Source organism: Cetorhinus maximus, chromosome 14 (genome assembly GCF_964194155.1).
Source record: "Cetorhinus maximus chromosome 14, sCetMax3.hap1.1, whole genome shotgun sequence".
NCBI lineage: Eukaryota > Metazoa > Chordata > Chondrichthyes > Lamniformes > Cetorhinidae > Cetorhinus > Cetorhinus maximus.
Genome location: NC_135892.1, coordinates 86,279,283 through 86,299,365, shown reverse-complemented (window position 1 = coordinate 86,299,365; position 20,083 = coordinate 86,279,283). Strand labels below are relative to the sequence as shown.

The window sequence follows — 20,083 nt, the reverse complement described above, 5'->3', positions numbered from 1 at the left end:
TACACTGTGTCCTTCACACACTTCTTTCTCTATGCATCTTCAGTGTTTGGAAGCAGGATTAACCGCATCCTTCTCAGACTTTATTCATTCTTTCTCAGTACCTCGAAGCTATGGAACTCCTTGCCTCCTTCAGGGTTTCCTTCCGCCTACAATCTGCGGAAATTTTAAACCTAAACCTACTATCCTGGTGCAATAATTCCTGATTTATCTCATCTTTTAATTCATTTTTCAACTTTAATGGCATTTTGTATTTTGAGTGTTGGCCTTGGTTTCTCAAAAAGTGATAAATATAAGGAGCAAAAAAAAAGTTTTCACAAAGATCAGGGCCAGATGGGCTAATAAACAGTAGTTGGATTTTAATGTAGACAGATGTAAACCAATGCATACTGGAATAGTAAAATAACAAACACATGAACATGATTAAAATGATGGCCATTAGCACATGTGGAAAAGGAAAAGGATGCAAGTACAATTATTATTGTTCACTACAAGTTTCCAGTTGATATCAAGCAGTTCCAAAACAGTTAATCAAAAGCAGGTTCCACATCATAAGCATTAGATTTTAAGTTATTCTAATATTGTATGCATTGCCGATGAGGCCACATTTGGAATAATAGTTCCAATTTCAACTTGGGGCAGCAGATGTATGGGCCGGAAAAGGGCCAAGGAAGCCGTCTAATGTCCTAATCTTTGCAGCACAAGGCCCAGGAGATTTTAACTCCCAGGCCTCATTTGCATAGACCTAGTTAGGTTTCTGTTCAAAATCAGCAGGTGGGAGTGAAATATTGAGAGGCAGGAATGGTCCCAGGCAGTCAGTTAAGTCACTGAGCCTTGAGGTCAAGGATGGAGGTCAAACAGAGGTGAGGGAGACATAAACCTTCTTTATGGTGCCTGGAGGAGCACTCCTGCTCCTACTGATCCCGCAAAAAGAGCCAAAAAGATTTTTTTGGGGGGCTTCACCTTGCTAGGTTGGCTTGTTAGGAAAGCTACAGTGGTTTTCCCATGCAAGTCTCTGGTTAAAATAACAGTCGAGCTATAATGACATCTTTGAAGCCTAGCCTACATGTTTAGGGAAGGACCCTGCCGGTTTCTGTGGTGTTTTCTTTCCATTTGCTCAGAAGAGAAAGTTCAAATTGGAACTTGTGGGAAGATATCTGGAAATTTGCCTACTGAGGTCCTGCTGCGATTTTAACTGCCCGTCTCAACCCAGGTATAGTTGGACAGCAGGATTAAATTCGCTCCTAATATATGCGTTTTGGACACATCATCAAAACCGACTTTGACGGGTAGGAGTAAGTTGAAACAATGAAGATAAGACTCTAAGCCTTACAGATCTGAATTTGATTGATTTGAGAAAAGTTGGTGGATGCGGGAGGTAGGGGAGGGGGAGTTGGGAGGGATGGAGTACTGATTCAGGACCTTCACTTCCTTCAGGTTTAACTATTGCAGATTGTCAACATAGAAGAGGAGGACCCATTAATAAGCAAAGAACAGCATATGCTAATTAATAAGTCTCAACGAAGCATGTAATTGAAAGAAAACCTAGTGGAACAAGCTGCCAGCAAAAGCAGTTATGTGACCTTCAAAAATACTTGAGAGGTATAAACCGAGATGTTCTGATAATCCATGCAATGTGATGGTTCCGCTACAGACAACAGCCCTTGCCAGCGATGTCCACATTCCATTAATGAATAAAAAATGTCAAATGGAGAGAGACAGGATTCAGTTAAATATTGGGAGAAGTGAGGATAAATGAATACTCTTGGAGTTTTGTTTGATCATCTTTGAGAATCAAAGAGCATAGAGGTTACCCAAGGTTTAAATGTTGGCCTCGAGTCCATGGTAGGTACACAATCTGTGGAAGCAGTGAGCCTGGTAGCTAAACAGTCTATTCTAATTACATATTTTCTTAGGCTCCTATAAAGGAGTCTGCCTACATATTTTTCCCAGACCTCTAATCAGTATGCTACTTGAAACATTGCATTAAACCTAGCACTAGCCCTTCTTGTTATATATTGATATGTCAAAAGACTTTCATCATAGCTTCTGTTGTACTCCCCCATCCTACTTCAAAACTTAATTGCCTCTTCAAAAGACTGTCATGCTGTAGACTGCTAGACTTTAACAGATTCCACAGCCACACAGATGTTACAGCACCATAACCATTTGAAAATTAGTACAAATATACCATTACTACTATAATAACAGTTGAGCTGAAGTGACTTATAGCCTGTAACATAATCTCCTGGTTCAGATGACATCCAGAAACCAACTGAGCTTCACTATAGTGGTGCAGGACATCACTTAAATAATTCAATTGTACATTACAGCCTTGTAAAATTCCACCCAAATGTATTTCATATATCCTTTAAAAATATGTACTATGTCTACCAGAAAACGACTAGAGCAATGTTAATTAAACTGAAATCTGCAATCAAAGAGAATTAATATTAAGTCTAACCTGCAGTTTCCCCCATTTTTTGAATGCAATATACCCTTGCTGCATATGGGTGTATTATAACACTTGTGAAAAAAAAATCAGACTCCATATGGTAAACTAGTGATCTCAAATGTGAAGAATGCCATAGGCCTGTAGCTTTTAAAATGACAACACCTGTGAAAGCTGAGGACAGTTACTTTAGATCCCTAGACGAGTGCTAACGCTGTGTCTGTATCCTATTTCCTTTTATGCAAATAGGTTTTGGCTAGTTATCCACATTATAATTGGTCAGGAGTAGGTAAATTACCTCTGACATAATTGTCTTCTCAACAATACCCATAATGAATTTCCTTCTTATGATATTCTATCAATCCTTGTGGTTCATGGTTCACAGTGAGGTAGACATTATGTGTTATAATGGGAGGCTGCGGTGTGGACTAGGGAGGGATGGATATCATGAAGAGAAGAACTTTGTAAGAAATCATCCTAGAGATGGCAAAATAAATGTTTTTGATTGGTTCCTGTGAAACAAAAAATAATTATTTTGCTGCAGGCAGGCAGACAGATATACGGATAAGTAAACAGAACAATACAAAATGTTAAATAAAATTTCTGCATGGAATGAGGAGCAGATATTTCTCTTCACAATCCATCTGTTAATGATGTGGCTTCTTTTTCAACCAAATAATTAGTTTTAATGACTGAAAGGCTACATCCTCAATGGGGAGCCCAGCACATCAATGCAAAAGATAAAGCTGAAGCATTTGCAACAATCTTCAGCCAGAAGTGCCGAATGTATGATCCATCTTGGCCTACTCTGGAGGTTCCCAGCATCACAGATGTCAGTCTTCAGCCAATTCCATTCACTCTACGTGATATGAAGAAATGGCTGAAGGCACTGGATACTGCAAAGACTATGGGTCCTGACAATATTCCGACAATAGTACAAAGGCTTGTGCTTCAGAATTTGCCGCGCCCCTAGCCAAGCTGTTCCAGTACAACTACAACACTGGCATCTACGGGCAATGAAGAAAATTGTCCAGATATGCCCTGTACACAAAAAGCAAGACAAATTCAACCTGGCCAATTCAGTAAAGTGATGGAAGGGGTCATTAACAGTGCCATCAAGAGGCCCTTGCTTAGCAATAACCTGCTCACTGATGCTCAGTTTAGGTTCTACTAGGGCCACTCAGCTTCTGACCTCCTAACAGCCTTGGTTTAAACATGGACAAAAGAGCTGAACTCCAGAGATGAGGTGTGTGTGTGTCTGGTCTTGACATCAAGGCAGCATCTGACAGACTGTGGCATCAGGGAGCCCTAGCAAAACTGGAGTGAATGAGAATCAGGGGGAAAACTCTCCACTAGTTGGAGTCATGCTTAGCATAAAGGAAGATGGTTTTGGTTGTTGGAGGTCAATCATCTCAGTTCCAGCACACTACTGCAGGAGTTCCTAAGGGTAGCAGCCTAGGCCCAACCATCTTCAGTTGCTTCATCAATGACCTTCCTTCCATCATAAGGTTAGAGTGGGGGTGTTCGCTGATGAATGCACAATGTTCAGCACCATTCGCGACTCCTCAGATACTGAAGCAGTCCATGTCCAAATGCAGCAAGACCTGGACAATAACCAGGCTTGGGCTGACAAGTGGCAAGTAATATTCGTGCCACACAAGTGTCAGGCAATGACCATCTCCAACAAGAGAGAATCTAACCATTACCCCTTGACATTCAATGGCATTATCATCGCTGAATCACCCATTGACCACAAATTGAACTGGGCTTGCCATATAAATACTGTGGCTACAAGGGCAGGTCAGGGGTTAGGAATCCTGCAACAAGTAATTCACCTCCTGGCTCCCAAAAGCCTGTCCACCATCTACAAGGCACAGGTTAGGATTATGATGGAATACTCCCCACTTGTGTGGATGAGTGCAGGTCCCACAACACTCAAGAAGCTTGACACGATCCAGGACAAAGCAGCCCACTTGATTGGCACCACATCCACAAACATTCACTCCATCCACCACTGACAAATAGTGGCAGCAGTGTGTACCATCTACAAGATGTACTGCAGAAACGCACCAAGCCTCCTTCGACAGCACCTTCCAAACCCACGACCACTACATCTAGAAGGACAAGGGCAGCAGACAGATGGGAACATCACCACCTGAAAGTTCCCCTCCAAGCTATTCACCGTCCTGACTTGGAAATATATCGCCCTTCCTTCACTGTCGCTGGATCAAAATCTTGGAACTCCCTCCCAAACAGTACTGTGAGTGTACCTGCACCACATGGACTACAGTGGCTCAAGAAGGCAGCTCACCAACACCTTCTCAAGGGCAATTTGGGATGGGTAATAAATGCTGGCATGGCCAACAATGGCCACATCCCATGAATGAATAAGAGAGGAAAGTATAGTGACATTTAGCCCAGCATGTAAAGCATTAGAAGCTGTTGCCAGGATCTGTCATTCACCTGAATCTTCCTTACTTATTTGCCAAGAAATAAAACAGGGGTAACAAAGAAAGAAGAGAAAAAAAAACCAACTGAATCACATTTTTTCTTTCCAGTGATATCTTGGGCCAGAACTCTGTGGTCAATGAACAAATGCTATCTGCTGATCGTTAGGTTTGCCATTGCCTATTTAATTTCCATGAGCTTCTGCAAGGCAGGCTGCTGCAAACGGGAGGAGGAAATGACTCAGCATCCTCAACAGGGCATTTGGGACCTGCCTGAACAGGGCTAATAACTATTTATCTCCTTAAAGAATTAGATTGAGCCATTCAGTAACAATGCTTCAGTGTCTGAAGCAGCAAATGTCAGTTAGAATACTGAATTCAATGTCAGATCAGGTAGAAAAACTAAAATAGAGAAAGAGAAAGAAAGATTGGATTCAGAGAAAGAGAGAGAGAGATGAAGAAATGTAAAAAAAACAAAAAAGTCTTAAAATTTAAAAAATAAGCAGTAACTAAAATTTGCAGGAATGAGACTCCACTCTTGTAAAAGCTGTTTTTCAGTGCTAATGATGTTGTTTGGCTGTAATTAAGATTTATCACAGTGTTGAAGAGTATTTACATTGAAATGGACAAGCCTTAACTTTTTGTGGCAAGTTTAGTCCACACTTACGACCCAGGAGAAGTGGTGGGAGGTATGTCACATGGCCTCCCCAAAGCTGCTAGAACCTGTAATATTGCCGTGTGGAACTGAACCCAGGTTGTCTACCATTTTATCATCCAACAGGTAGCAGCAGAAAGAGCTCAGTCCAGGTAAAGTGCCTGGCCCATATCTACACTGTGACCTACTGGAACATTGAAAGGCACAGATTCAGAAGTTCAAGGCTAATTCATCTCTAAGTGCCTTCTCCCATCGTGGAAGTCCTCACTTCTGGAAAGACAGATCACCCTGCAAGTTTCAGGCTGCTAACCTCTGAAGGAATACACCAATGGACCTTTTGATTCTGTACTCACATGAAACCAGACCTCTTATTTTTATTATGGTCTTGCCCTGTACCCACTTCTTTCCCTTATCCCTCTTCTAGTGTATGAGTGCAAAGGGGGCAGCTGTTGCGAACCCCCTCCCCCACCCGTTTGTGTGTGTGTAAAATAAACCAACCCTCTTATTCTACCTTACCTCGAGTGTGCTGTGGGTTTATTAATAGAGGATCAGGTAACTCCAAACTGAAGGGTTGGGGAAAAATACGCCACTACTTACAAAGGGGGAAATCAAAAATGCCTTTCTGTTTAAGAGCGAATAGTGAGGGGGGACATCAAGGCTGTTTAAATTAACTCCCCTCCAGTCAGTAACATTACATTTATGCAATGAATTGTCTGTGCCTTTACAGCTTGCCAACCCTGGTTGGACATATTCTGAGGTTTCATCAAATGATCACCCATTTCCAACTGCTCCATCCTCAATAGACCCAGCACGTCTCTCCTCACGGTGGACCACCTTCCCACACCAATGAATAAGTAAACAGACTCTTCATTATCTGAATGGGTGCTTCTTGACTGTCAACCATTATTACCGTTTCAAACATTTTTATAATGAACAAGTGTTCAAAGAAAATGAAAAAAAGAACATCTTTAGTCCATTATGATTTTCTCCTGGTTCGCTCACATACTGGAGTTGGTAACCCTTTACTTTTTAATGCTCTAATGCCTTGAATGGAGAGGCAGGTTAGCTCAGTTGGCTAGACAGCTAGCATATGGATCAGATTAATGCCATTGGAATGGAGTTAAACACCTGTTCCAGCTGAGGTAGACTCGGGGCCTGCCCTACCCACAGTAAAAAATCACAGCGCTTTGGCCTTAGTGCAGCAAATAATTGCCAAGCACCTATCTTTGGATAGGTAATGTGAGAAGAAGAAGAATGCCTTGAATGCTTCTTAAACTTCGAGGCTTCATTTTATCCCAAAATACCAGATTTGAACTTGATATTTTTTACCTAGTGTGACTCTGAACTCTATTTGGTTTGCATAGTCTAAACATGTGCAATATGCCCGATTTCTCAAGATGCGTTAATTATCAACAATGATGAAATAGTCTAGTAGTAGTAGTTTCTGTTCAAAAGCTGTTCAAAATCATTTGGAAGCAAGATGTGGCATTTCAAAATTTTTAACGAAAAATCAGTAAAATATAATTCATCTAGTACTTTAGGGCTGAGAAAAATACCTCCAGTTAATGCAAATTCTGTATCATTTGCCCATAAAACAAGTGACTATACTTCAAAAGTAAACCATTGACTGAGAAACATCCCGAGGATGTAAATTGCATAGCTGTGATAAAAAAAATTTAAAATCCTTTTTGCTGTTTGTCAACCTTAAAATTGTGTAGATACAAATTAAATACATGAAGTATAGAAATACGTATGTAGGCCAATCATTTACAATGTTCATAGCTGTGAAATTCAATCCCAAAGCACTGTTAAAAAAATCCCAGAGTACAGTTAAAAGTTGAATTTATTTAGACACTAAATCATTAGACACTGTAAATCACTGGACTCAATGTAATCCCCTAAAAGGCATAAACACTCCTCGTTGTTAGAAAATAGTAAGTCGTGCCATGGGAGATCCATTAGCAATTTCTAACTATCTTATAGCTCTTTAACCATTCTCTAAATACAATGATACAAGCAAAATATTGAGGATGCTGGAAGTCAGAAATAAAAACAGGAAATGCTGGAAAAACTCAGCAGGTCTGACAGCATCTGTGGAGAGAGAAACAGAGTTAACGTTTCGAGTCTGTATGGCTCTTCTTCCTTTTTGGAGCAGCTGTGTTTTGCTCTGCGCAAACGAAGAGCTGAGGTCGTGTTTGTGAGTTGGTGCTTGAGTACATACTCAGGAATCCAGAGGAAAGGAATCTCGGGAGGCGAGATCGAAATCCTGTGAGGTGGGCCATCGTCTGAATTGGAACGTCTTTTGGAAATAATTCCTAGGTTAGATCTTCGAAGGTGGAGATAGTAATCCCTCGTGAGAGAGGCAGAGTTTCAGTGAGATTGGTTGGCTCAGTGCTTAATGACACCTAGGTGAGTTGTTGAGAAGCCTGTGGACTCTGTCTTGGTCACATCTACCATTTTGTATGCATTGTAGTCTGTTCATAGTTTCCTTGTTAATTCACATGTACCTCATTTACCCTGAATGTTAGAGTATAAGATAGATATTGTAAATTGTTTTATCTTTCTGACCTTGTACCATAAAGTTTATTTTTGTTTGTTCAAAACCCATGGAATCTTGTGGCTTTATTCACTGAACAAGTGTCTTGAATCTCAAACTTGGCCTACTTTAAACAAAATGTTATTGGTCAACAAAAACTTTGGGGAGTGGTCTAGGATCATAACAGAATGGAGTTAGGCTTTGACCCAGATTCGAAAGCAGCTACTCTCTTAATGTTTCATTTACTGTGACTGTATTAAAGCAACTGCTGTCCGCTTTAAATTAGACAAAAACACTTCAATTTTATCATAGAGCATCAGAATACATAAAAATCTGCTCCAAGTCATTCCCTGCTCACCAGGTTTTTCTTTACATCACATCTACAGCACAGAAATCAGGCCATTCAATTCAACTGGTCTTTGACAGTATTTATGCTTCACTTGAGCCTGTGCCTACCCCTTTCAATCCTATTAGAATAGCCTTCTACTATTTTTGCCCGCACGTGCTTTATCTAGGTTCCCCCTATGTGCATCGCTGCTATTTGCCTTATGGGATGGAAAATTGTGCATTCTGACTACTCTTTAGGTAAAGAGTTTCTCCTGAATTGCCTTTTGGATGTATTAGTGATTATCTTATAGTTATGACATCTAAATTTGATTTCCCTGCAAGTAGCAATATTTGCTCTACGACTATCCTATCAAATCCTTTTTATTATCTTAAATTCCTCCACCAGGTTAGCCCCCAGCCTGAGAAATATTCCTTCTCAGCTCTGGTATCACCCATATTTTTATAATATGAGACCAGAACTGTCCAGAGTACTCCAATTGTGGTCTGACCAAGGTTCAGTACAAGTTTAAAATAACTTTGCTGCTTTTCAATTCTATCCTTCTAGAAATAAATCCAGAGCTTGGCTTGTTTTTTTTAATGTCCTTGTTAACCTGTGTTGCTAACTTTAGTGATTTGTATATCTCTACCCTATTCAGACTCTTATTATCCAAGCAATTTGTGGCCTCCTTATTCTTCCTATCAAAATGCACCACTTCAAACTTATCTATTTTGAAATTAATTTGTCAATTACATACACATTCTGCAAGATTACTGTCTTACTATATTTTGTTGCATTCTTTCTCTGTATTAACCACACTTTGGTATTACCTGCAAATTTTGAAATTGTACTTCCAATTCCTGAGTCCAAATCATTAATGTGAATTGTGAATAGCAGTGGTCCCAGTGCAAGTCCCTGCAAAACACCACTTCCACCCTTTCGACAGTGAGAGTCGATGCCCTTAACTTGCGTTTTGTTTTGCAGCCAGCTTGCTTTCTTTCCTCTTGGACAGGTTTTAGGTAAAGAAGCTCTAAGTTTCAACCAGCCAGTCTCACAGCTGGAACACCTAAAGACGTATAGGTTATTCACACAGAATAAGGTTCTGTCAAAGGACATTGTTGGACGTTTTGAACACTGAAAACATGACTGTGTAATCACTTTTATCTAAACTTTGTGCAGCAATTTTTAAAAAAATGATTGAAAACTTACTTCTAGCATTTGCTGTTGGAAATAAGATTTTCAAAAAATGCGGACTGATTTGTTTTAGTAGTATCTATTATTGACTCTCTAGTATTGATTTGTAGTTTTTGAATTTTGTCATTAGTGGTTTGATTTGCCACTTGCCAGTTGGTACATTCTCTATATTTTTATTTGCGATTTCTTGTTATTTTATAAATATGAAAGTTAATCCAATGAGGTATGAGTGCACCAAAATTTTCGTGCATGGTCTCAACACTGACAAAAATCTGCATTGAACATACAGTATATTTGAGCAGTATCACAGAATATTATATATCCTTCTCAATACTGCAAGATAAACAAAATATACCCATTTGCTGTAAGTGAAAGCTAGTGTTCACATAAATTATTATTGGCCTTATTTATATTTCTGCATACAAAACTCCTATATAAACATTGCCAACATGGGAAGAACATGTATTGAGTGATAGAGAGAGCAAGTTTAGTTTAGTTTAGGATTGTTCCAGTTAATGGTTGGCACAGACACAATGGGCCAACTGTCCTGTTTTAGTACTGTAAATTTCTTTGGGTCTAAAATGTCACCCAGTCCTTTGAAGGGTGCTCCTGTGTAGGTGAATGAAAATCATGCTGAATGTAATATCAGCTAGTTAGTGTACCATTTAACACGTCATTTACGCAAAAGCAGGTTCAAGCAAGCAGAGAGGTGTCAGCTGTGGCTCAGTTCATAGCACCCTCGCCTTTGAATCAGAGGGTTGTGGGTTCATGTCCCACTCCCGGAAAGCAAGAACTGTGATTGTACTCGAAAGAGTTGCAATCTGTGACTGTTGATAACTCGAAAGAGTTTCAAGCAAGCAGGTGCTTCATTGATTTTAAAGTCAGCAGCTCCACTTAGAGTCAGATTAATGCATCTTGTCTTTAACAAGGGGCCATTTCTGATCAGATGCCTCAACTAGAATGTGGGCCATTGCATAGAGGCTAGTAGTTCCAACAGCAGCTGATCTTGCCACAGAAGCACAGTAATGGAGCGAAAAGAAAGGCATACTGACAAGACTGGTCTTAATGGTTCTCCCATTACCCCCCTCCCTCCAAAGAGCTCAGATAAACAAAATTAGATAATGACATTGGATAACTGAAACGTATGTGAAATTTCTGCAGAAAAATCTTTAGCATGATTGTAAAACACATGCAGATAATAATGCATCCTGCCCAAAATGGACTGTGAAGGAGAAGTCATGATATCCCCCACTGGTTATTAAAACAATGCAATGGTACGAAGCGGATTTCTCCATAACACAGCAGTATGACGGAGAAAAATAAAATTGACAGAAGATTTTGACTTAACAGATTAATTTTTAATATATTTCTGTAATGGATCTAATTCATGGTTAAAAGCATTATGCAACATACACTATTTTGAAATTGATGGTATATTACACGGAAGCATCAGCACTTAAGTGGAACACGGACATTTTTTTGACATAACATAAATAAAACCTTGGGACCACAATCTGGTGAGCACATCGCACTTTCTGATCCACGGCAGGTGGAAGCAGGGACTTCCCAGGTCCCCGGCACTCGGAGGACTGCTGGAGGCCAGAACGTTGCTGAGTCCGAGTCAGATGACGAGCCTCTGGACTGTGACATGGCACAGTTGCTGGAGCTGCAAAGGCAAGCTCGGGAGCATCAGGAAGGGATGGCCACCACACTCCTCAGATTGCATGGCACGATGAAGGAGTCCATCCATCTTCAGGCTGAGATGATAGCGCTGGCACTGCAACGCACCGAGGTCAACACTGGCAGGATGGTGGCCACCATGGAGACCTTGGTCCAGGATGTCACTCCTGCACTGCTGCGTGGGCTTAACTCCATCGCTGATGCCGTAGTTAGTCTCCAACAGTGTGTACGCGAGAGGGGTGTTGGGCAGCATGATCTCACTCCAGCTACCCGTTCCGTTCATGGAGTCAGCCAGAGGCCCTCGGGCACCCATAGGGGAGAGGATCAGCAGGTGCACACTCTGGGGCCATCTGCCCAGGTGACTCTGGGAGTGACCAGCCCATCTGACTCCCCTTTTCCTGTGACCTCCGCAGATCCAGCTTCACAGGTTGAGGAGGGTGCTACTGCCACACAGCAGGATCCTGAAAGCAGGCCGAGGCCCTCCAAGTCTCGGCCCTCCAAAGTAATCACAGACAGGGCGTCAGAGTCAACTGGCTGCCTCCACCTCTGCTATGGATGTCCGGGGAGCACCAAGACATAGCTGCAGGGTTAGGACAGTTAAGGAGAATTAGCCTGGGCACGGGTGTTAATCACTTGTACAGAATGTTCACGATTGTCAATAAACTCCTAAGAATGTCACCCTGCCTATGGCTCCTTGTTCTGATCAGCAGTGTTCTTGTCACTCAGATGTGAAACCTTTCTGAACAAGATAAAAGTCTCAGTCCAGGGCCTCTTCCCTGTGCGGCACTCAGACCACAGTGACGGTCCAGCCTCACACTCCCTGGAAACATTACTGATGCCTGCACCTCAGTAGTGCTGGTCATTGCTGCCAGAGTGTAGTGGGCAGGCACCACAGAGTTCTCTCATATTCTCTATGTGCTCTCAGCACCTTTAAGGTGGGGCTCGCCCCCATCATACCAGCATCTGCAACCTGTGATGCTGTGCACCAGCTCCTGAAGGGCTGAGATGCTGAAGGCAGACATAGCATCAGATGCATCTGAAGTTTCACGGCTGCTTCTCTGAGGTGGCCCTGGTCATGAAGCGCAAGCGACCTGCCCTCGGCCTGACAAGAGTCAGACATTCTCAGAAGCCATGTGAAGATCTATGAAGTGTCCTCACTGCATATTGTCATCATCCTCCTAAGATTGAGCGATTATGAGGGCCTCCGCTGCATCTCCATGACAGGCGCATTCTCTCAGAGGGTATTGGCGTTGACATAAGCCAGACTGGAGTCAAACGTTTACAACTGCAACGTGAGGATCTATGGGGACACCTCAATGCATGTCGCCATCATCCTCCACAAATCTGGCAGCTATCAGGGCCTCCAGAGTCACCTGCCTCATCTAGCCAGTGCGAGCCTCATCCCCATCGTCGTCACCACCGAGGACCCACTCACCCTCATCCCCATCAGATTCCTCCTCATCGAGAGAGAATTGCAGCTCCTCCGTCTCCTCCTCAACTAACTCCTCACCCTGTTGCAGGACCAGGTTGTAAAGAAGGCCGCAGCAGATGACAACAATGTGTGACACCCTCTGCAGCTGTATTGCAGGGCTCCACAGGACCAGTCCAGGCACCGGAACCGCATCTTCAGCATCCCGATGGTCTGCTCCACCAAGTTGCGAGCTGCTGCATGAGCCTCATTATTGCGTTCGCTCTGCTGCAGTCTGAGACCGCCGCACAGGTGTCATCAGCCATGGCCTCTGTGGGTAGCCCTTGCCCCAAGGAGCCAACCCTGCAGCCTCTGAAAACCCTGGAAGACGGCAGGGACCTGCGAGTGACTCAGGATGTAGGCATTGTGCACACTCCCTGGAAACTGTGCGCATGCCTGCAGGATGCATTTCTGGTGGTCACATACCAGCTGCACGTTCAGTGAGTGGAAGCCCTTGCGGTTGAAAGAGTCCACTGAGTGTAACGTTGGAGACCTGAGCGCCACATGAGTGCAGTCAATCACACTCTCCACCTGTGGGAATCTCGAGATCAGGGCGAATCCAATGGCCCTTGCGTCCTGGCTATTCCTGTCCCAGGCAAAATGCACAAAGTTGTGGGCCATGGAGAAGATGGCATTCGTGACCTCGTGGATGCATTTGTGGATGGCGGATTGTGAAATCCTGCAAAGGTCACCTGTGGAGCCCTGAAAAGGAGCCACTGGCATAGAAATTGTGCGCCGCAGTCACTTTCACAGCCACTGGCAGTGGATGCCCTCCATGTGCCCTTGGTGCCAAGTCCTGCAGTAAGTGGCAGGTGTGAGCCACCAGGTCCCTAGACATGCGCAGTCGTCGGCGACACTGGTTCTCAGTCATCTGCAGGGATGGTAGGCGGCATCTATAGACCCTATGCACCGCTATGCACCGACCAGCCACGTCTCGCTGTCGCTCCTGGGCAGTGTGTGTGGGAGTCTCTGCTGCCCCTTCTTCATGAGGTTGCTGCTTCTGCCTTTGCACGGCCAGGTGCCTCAGTCGCTCTCTCCTCTGTAGGCCATCAGGCAACACTGCTAGGTCACCAGGATCCATGATCCTGACATGGTCCTCCTGCAGCATGAAAAAGAGAGAGACGAGGTTATCACAGCTGCACTTAGCACCTTTCCTGGCCCTGTGTGACCACCCCTTAATGCTTCCCGGAGAGTGCCGGTCACCCCTCGGATGGCCAGAGATGGGTGCACTGCATGGCTGCCCTGTCAACATGAGACATGGGGGACACTGTTCCAAACCAGGTTGCTGAGATTGCAAGGGGCTGTGAGCACCTCCAGCAGTGACTGCTACATGTCCAGCATTGGCGAGATTGTACAATGTGTTAAGTTCAACTGCTCTGCAGTCCAATAAAGTGTTGGCAGACTCGAAGTCTGTGCAGGTGGGGTGGAGGGGTAAGGTATGGAGCACTTGGTGGCCTTTTGGTGCCTCTGCAATGCTTGCATGGGCGGGCAGGCTAGGTGCCTGACCCCAATCATATCACTGTGGCTGCGTCTGATCTATCTTAGTTGCAGAGGCATGGTCAGTTTACACAGGTGTCCCTAATGCGTGGCCATTTCCTTCGCTTACCCTGCCCCCCTCCTCGATTGCCTGTGCATGGAATGCAGCACCAGGGCAGCACTTGATCCCCCCTTAGCAGTCGCCTCCAAGGCTGGCCAGCACTTGCCCCCGGACACCATCTCTCCCCCAACAGTCGCCTGTGGGCCAAGCATCAGTTGCCCCTGCCCTCCTGGCGCCCCTGAGGCCTGTAAACAATGGGCGAGCTGTGGAGAACGCTGCTGCTCACTCACCTCAGTTCCCCCAAAGTGAAGACCGCCAAGTGCACGTTGCCTGCGCGCTGTTGTGAAACACGTCGGCGTGCTTTCCCACCGACGTGGACGGATGATACGGCAGCGTTCCAAGAGCCTGGCGGGATGGCCTTTTAATTATATGCTCATGTATTACAATTAGCTCCCCACCAACCGATGACAGGAAATGCGGTCCACCATCAGCGGACTGAGTGGAAGATCGCGACCTGCCTTCACGCAGTTGTGAAGTGGGTTCCGCCATACTTTCCGCGCACGACACCGATCACGCCCTCCGCCAGCGGGCTCAGAAAATTCCGCCCATTGTTTTTCAGTTAGTTTTGTTTAGTGCTTTGATTTTTGCTCACTTTGTAATTCCTTTTCCCTTATATATGTGTATATATTTTAAACATCTGACCATTTTTCAACATAACTTATCCTGCCCAACACTATTTGCAGAGATGCTAAACTGAACTGAACAATAATTCGGCTAGAAATTCTGCTCGTGAATGGAATTAGCATTCTTGTCAGTTGTTACTAAACTTGACCTTTCCTGTCCTTTTTTTTCCCCTTGAGAATACTTCATTTTAGTTACCAAACAACAAACAGATTGCTTCCACACAGTTCACTCTGTTTTCAACACATGCACTCCAGCACTTCAAGGAAGAGTAGGTGAATTCTCCCTGTTTGTGGGACCTTGCAGTGTACAAATTGACCACTGTTTCCTATATCACAAAAGCGACTACATTTCAAAATGCGTCGTTAGCTATAAAAGGCTTTGGGACATCCTGATATTGCTAAAGGCATTATATAAATACAAGTTCTTACTCTCAGCAACACTGTTACAGTCCTGTGAAAATATCACTTGTCAATTTTTTTTAACTGGAGAATAGTAGGTGATTGAGGTAAATCTAGAGAAAAGCAACAACAGCAACATTTGATTCCTCTTGTTTATGTGCCTAATGTCCACTGCATTCTTTACTTTCCCAGGAAACTTGGCTGAAAGAAAATAAGAGTAGGAGGAGTAGAGAATACCACCCCCCCTCCCCCCACCCCCAGGCTTGTTTCTTCATTCAATACAATCATGGCTGCTCTTTGGTTTCAACTTGGCTTTCCTGCCCACTCCCCAAATACCTCGATTATCTGAGAGACCAAATATCTGTTTATCTCAGCCTTAAATATATTTAATGACGGAGCATTAACAGCTCTCTAGGTAGAGAATGCTAACCCTTTGAGAGAAGAAATTTCTTCTCATCTGAGTCCTAGATGATTGGCCCCTTATCCTGAGACTGTGCCCCCATGTTCTAGATTCCCAAGCCAGGGGAAACAATCTCTCAGTGTCTACCCTGTCAAGGCCCTTCAAAATCTTCTGTGTTTTAATAAGGTCGCCCTTCATTCTTCTAAAGTCCAGAGAGCATAGTGTGAGAATGGATTCTTTAAAAATATTTTTGGGGAATATGGCATTATTCTGTGAAGAGGGCTGTGTGTGTGTGTAAATGATTTAATTAAGCTGGGGAAAGGTTACTACAGACAGGTTGTCTGGGAGGCTAAGATATGAAAGGATAGAGGCATAAGGTATGCATTTGTAATAAGATATTATGGTGGGTTTGAGGTACAAGTCAACAGGTTGGATCTAACATTTGCATTTTTAGCTAAGTTGAGAGTTCGTTTGAATATCAAAGGGAAGTCAGAGGTGACAAGAAAATATTTTTGCATCTTACAGAAGTTCCATGGGTAAACGGAAGAGGGTATATTACATTTTATTGACCCTAAAGCAGAGGCAAAACAGAAACATGAAAGATTTTATATTTGGAAGGATTTAAGTTTCGAAGTGTTGTGAGAGCAATGGAACCTGAGATGAAGGGGGGAGGGGGGGGGAGGTATTTTAGTTACTGTGGAGAGCTTGGGGGTTCGTTGGCTGTGTGAGGAAGATCTCCTGGAAACAACACGAGGCTGGGAGAAAGATGCAGTTTGAATCAGCCATCCAGTCAAGCCAGAAAAGTCTTGGGCTGAAAAAAGCAGTCTTGTTCTGAAGTCTTGGGTTTCCACAGCAGAGTGGAAGACAGTTTAAGAGGTCGTGTGGTATGCCTTTATTAAAGCTACAGCAGTTTGCTTTGGGTAATTTTACTGGATTTTTATAGTTAAACATTTATAAGGGAGTATTGCCTGGAAGGTTTGCCTGTGAGTCTGACAAAGTTGGCAGTCCTGGGGGAATGTTTTGCAAGACTAATTTTAACAGTACAACTGTAATCTTGTGCATCTAAGTTTTCTTTTCTTCTTGTTAATAAAAGTTTTACTTATAATTTTTACAATCCCAAAAGTGTCACTGGACTTCTTACTACTGAGATCAGTACGTTTTCTTCTCGTTTTCAGAATACAAAAATAAAGGGTATGGCCCGTAAACCAGGTTTCCCTCTGGGATTTGGTTTGCTTAGCAATTAACATCTGCTGTGGTCATAACAATAGACCCAAATTACTCAGCCTCCCATCCCAGGGACTAATCTAGTAAATCTTCGTTATTCTTGTATGCCAATCCACTTGCAATAAAAGCCAACATGTAATATGCTTTCCTAATTGCTTGTTGTACCTACATGCTAACTTTGTGTTCCTTGTACAAGTACACACATGAACATCAACATTTACGAGTTTCACGCCTTTTAAAAAAAATTCTGCTTTTATATAACACCTTGCATAACCTCAATGCTCTCAAAATGCTTTACATACAATGAAATACTTTTGAAATTTAGTGACCATTATAATATAGGGAAACCTGCTAACCAATTTGTGCATTGCAAGGTTCCACAAACTCATTGAGATAACAACCAATCTGTTTCTTCATGATGTTGATTGAAGGATAAATATTGCCCAGAATACCGAGGTACTCTTCTGTGCTATAGGATGTTTTATGTTCATCTGAGGGGGCAGATGTGGTCTCAATGTGGGAACTCACTATGAGAAATTATAATCAGACATTTGTCTTACTATTTGAGCAAAAGGTAGCTTGCATATCTAATCAAATTATGAATCAATGGGGAAAATAATCTGGAGAAAGTTTTGTTAAACATATTTCCAAATAGATTTTGCTAATACAGAACTTGAGTATTGCTGAAAAAAGAGACATGCTGTCGAAGCTTTTCATCTTGCACTCATCAGGACAGAAATCGAAAGAATACCAAATCTCAAAGGGAACAATTTATGCTGCATGAGAAGAGAGTGCTGATTGGTTGGCAAGTGGACTCTGATTGTTAGAGGCATTGCCATGGAGAGTGCATCGGGGAACAGTTAACTGCCAAGCTATTGTTTACATCCAAACCATGCAGGTCAACACTGATTGGAACACTGATTGGTCAAGACATTGCCATGGGGAATGAACCAGGGAATGGCTGTCCCCCAAGCTTTTGTTTAGTTGATAAGGGTGCAATGCATAGACATGCTCCTTCTGACTGCAAAGGACAGGGCTCTGTGTGTGAATATATGTACCTTCTACCACGCGTAAGTAAGCCACACTGCGAGCCTGACTAATTACCTTAAACTGGTTGTCAGTGTAACTCTTAGCACAATCAGGATTGTTAAGCAAGTGCTGCCCCAATTGCGGAATCACATCCAATGTTGGACAGTATGTTTTGAATTCTGCGAACACGGGCTGGTTGGGTATGGTCAGTACATTGCTTGTTACGAACAGCCGAAGGCAGATGCTGTTGGATACGATCCGCCAGTTGTTAGGGCGTATGGATTACATACCTAGCATCACACCGGTACTGAAATTTATATACCACATTACTCATTTGTGTGATAGGCAGAATATCTTTTTGGCCTGACGGCAGCATCCTGTTAGTGGAGAATACCACTCGTGTTGCTACTGCATAGTGGCAGCGTGAAATGGCTAGCTCAAATTTTTGAGACACCTTACTATTCCAGGATAATCTGAAGTAGACTGGGCACTTTTCAAGATCGAAAATGAGGGCCTTAGGCCCATGAGTTTGCATGGTATATAGCAGACAATGATCTGATCAGTGTAGCCATTATCCAGCAGGATGGCTATTTCAGCATCAAGCTTGCATGTTGAGCAAATGGCTCGGGCCCTATTTTCAAGGCTGCTGATGAGGCCAATCTTATAGCACATGGAATTGTAAGAATTCCAACACATTTATTGACCAGTGAAGGCAGGCTTGTGGTAGATGGTATAAGAGAACTCATTGGCAGATTTCTCAACTAGGACATTGAGGAAAGGAAGCTCATTTGACTGCTCCATTTCAAAGGTGAATTTGAGCACAGGATGGAGCCCATTAAGGTGTGTAAAGAAATTCTTACATGCAACTGAGGATTCAAATATAGCAAACGTATCATCTACATATCAAAAATATTCAAGGGGTAGGAGGTTAGGTGTCATTTCAACGAAACCAGGTTTTTCACGGAATCTGATAAAGGTGTTTGAGAGAGCTGGGCCTAGAGGGGGTCCCATGGCAACACCATCTATTTGGGCATGCATACTGTCGTTAAAACTGAACTCAACTGCAATGAATGCAGATTCAGACAATGGTGACGCATCTAGATTGCCAAGATATAATGACAGTGCAAATGTCCATGGCTTCCTTGAGTGGTACACTGGTGACTAGCCTAGCAATGTTGAATGAGCACATGGATATGGCATTGCTATCAATATGCAAGTCCTGTATGGTTTTCGTAAACAAAAGCTTGGCAGTTAACTGTTTCCTGGTGAAATCTTCATGGCAATGCCTCTACCAGAGTCCGCTTGCCAACCAATCAGCCCTCTCTTCTCATGGAGTATAAATTGTTGTTCCCTTTCCTATTGGTATTGCAAATGCTGTCTTGATGATGCAAGACGAAAGCTTCAACAGCATGTTTCTTTTTTCAGTAATAAACATATTTCCTTTTAAAAAAAGAAATAATTGTTAATGTCTTGTCAATTACATTGTCAAGGTTTGCTGATGTCATGTCAATTACATTGTTATGACTAAGAGAAACAGGTGATGGGTATTAATTGTCTTTGAGGAGAAGAAGAGTCATAAGGACTCGAAACGTTAACTCTTTTTTTTTCTCTCCACAGATGCTGTTAGACCTGCTGAGTTTTTCCTGCATTTTCTGTCTTTGTTACCAGATTCTCCTGTCTGGGGTGCCTCCCCAAAACTTTCTGGTCTCCAAGTGATTTTGCCACTCACGGTGTCCGACTGGCATCGACAGCCATCCAGCAGAAACAAGTAGTCAATTATACTCAATTAACTGTACAGGGATACTAGGTACTAGGGGTACAGTGGTGATTCCACCAGAATCTTCCCAATGGTGGACAGGCTCTTTGTGAGGCCAAAGCACGACCATTGCCAATAGGCAGCTTCCCAGCAGTTTTGTGGGGGGCCATCAATTACTCTTTTAAATCCACCCTACCTTGCAGCCCAAAGCTGCAGCGATCAGCGGGACCACAGCCTCAGGACATTCTGATGGCCCGACAGGTGTAGCCAACTTATTTTTTTTTTACAATTCTTCAGGGAG

General features: G+C 43.1%; 1 protein-coding gene across 2 annotated transcripts in view; it reads right to left on the bottom strand.

The window, feature by feature from the left end:
- Positions 1-20,083, bottom strand: part of srbd1 (S1 RNA binding domain 1) — a 283,354-nt gene that overhangs the window by 8,648 nt on the left and 254,623 nt on the right. The gene's annotated exons all lie outside the window — the stretch shown is intronic.